This window comes from Pteropus vampyrus, unplaced genomic scaffold (assembly GCF_000151845.1).
Source record: "Pteropus vampyrus isolate Shadow unplaced genomic scaffold, Pvam_2.0 Scaffold57, whole genome shotgun sequence".
Taxonomy (NCBI): Eukaryota; Metazoa; Chordata; class Mammalia; order Chiroptera; family Pteropodidae; genus Pteropus; species Pteropus vampyrus.
In genome coordinates, this window is record NW_011888838.1 from 2,025,842 (window position 1) to 2,028,015 (window position 2,174).

Sequence of the window (2,174 nt, forward strand, 5' to 3'; positions counted from 1 at the left end):
TCTAACTGACAGTAAATTGGAACTTAAGTAGAAGGCCAACTCAGTGAACTGGAATATATCAGTTTGTGCATTTGGTCTTTTCAATTTACTTTCATTTAGAAAGCTGTTAATATTAGCTCTGTTACTGCTAAATTAATTCTTTTTCCCCTCATTTGCTTGATTCTGTATGGATTTTTCAACTGGTTTTTTTTTGGTATTCATGATTTCCAATTTACAGTTTTGAAGAGAAATCATAAAGTATATTGTTTCCGGGAAAGGGAGATGAGAAGATTTGCCCCAAAACATTGAACTACAGGGATTTATTAGTTTGCTAGAGCTGCAGTACCCAAGTACCATAATATGGGTGGTTTAAACAACAGAAATGTATTTTCTCACCATTCTGGAGGCTATAAATCTGAGATCAAGGTATTCACAGGATCAGTTCCTTCTAGGGGCTTTGAGGGAAGGACCTGTTAACAGGCCTCTCTCCTTTTCTTATAGGTAGCTGTCTTCTTCCTGTGTCCTTTCATGTAGTCTTACCTCTATGTGTGTTCTCTGTCCAAATTTCCTTTTGTAAAGACATCAGTCATTTTGGATTAGGCCCTATCCCAATAACCTCATTTTAACTTGTTTGTCTTTGTAAAAATCCCATCTCCACATAAAGTCACATTCTGAGATGCTGAGGGTTAGGACTTTAACATAGGAATTGTGGCAGTGGACACAAGTCAACACATAATAGGAAGGAAAACATGAATTTCAGCTTGCAGAGATGCACCTATTTGAACTTACTTTTTAAACTATAAACACTTTCTCTTGGTATCTGTGGTAACTTAAGGGAGATTAACAAAATATGTTTTGACATAGACTCAATAGTTTTTATGTGTCTGAAGAAGCTAAGACATGTATGATTAATAAATAGAATTGAATTAAATATAACATGCAATCTGACAGTATATGCAAAGAAGTTCATTCTTACTTAAAGAATATTTTTGAATGAGATCGAGTATAAAATTTGTACTATTTGTACTATCATTAGCAATATATTTTTGAATAAGATTGAGTATAAAATTTGTACTATTTATACTATCATTAGCATTTTATTTTTCTCTTTGACTGTTATAATTTAAAAAATAAAACATACTTCTTTTTGAGGAAACTGATGTATTTGCTCAACAAAAAATATAACACCCTTACTTATATAGTATGGAATTGCCCATACTGTGTCTTCAATCACCCATTCGACTTGGATTCTAAGTTTGAAGAACATTATTAATCATTTACTTCACTTTTACGACAAGGAAATAGATGCCCAAAGCAGAGAAAACTTGCCAAATGCGATGCAATTAGTAGAAAATGTAGGGCAAAACCCCAAAAATTATAGAATAAAAATTCAACAAATTTGACAATTTTAAGTGATTTTCGAGATCATCAGCTCTGTAATTTTCCAGAAGAAGGAACTAAGTCTCTGAAAAGTTAAACAATGTGGTTAAGTGGTAGAGTAAATATCAAAATGCAAGTTTAACTAGTACACTCATTTCTAAATCAATTCAAGCAAGATCAGTGTCAAAGGGCCTTTAGGTAGCCTGTACTGATCTTCATCTCCTCATTCTCCAAATAACCCTGATATAACTACTAAATTATTTAAGTAAATATACACATAAGTAGGGAAAAATAAGCAGAATATCTACACTCTTTAGACTACTGAAGTCACAGAGCAATTTTTACTATTATTGAAGTTTTCAGTCATTACGAAGAAAGGATGTATTAAAGTTTAAGGACAAGACCCTCTGTCTTCCCACCATCTAATTATCCAACTAGATTGGTAACCCTTAGTCCCTTTTGGAGCCTTTACTGAATTCATTGATATCTTATATACACAATTCTTGTCAGGGCAAGAAGTAAATTAAGTCTAATTATTAATTTGTTTTGTTGTAGTTTTTCTACTTTTTATGGTGCCTTATATTTTTCCTCATTTAACTTTCATTTATCTTCTAATCTATCCAGTTATTAGTATATTATCTCTTTATCTAAAACCTTACTTCTCTATCAGTATATAATTTTATCTGTTTTCATTTTGAATTTTTTTGCATGGCCCCACACCAAATATTTAAAAACATTTTTAAGTCTTCTCTCACAAGACATGCTCAAACAAGCAAACAGACAAAATAAAATAATGATGATGATAATTTCTAAAA

General features: G+C 31.6%; 1 protein-coding gene across 1 annotated transcript in view; it reads left to right on the forward strand.

Annotated features, from left to right (window-relative positions):
• LOC105292456 (adhesion G protein-coupled receptor L3) overlaps positions 1–2,174 on the forward strand; it is a 610,351-nt gene that overhangs the window by 339,267 nt on the left and 268,910 nt on the right. The window lies entirely within an intron of this gene.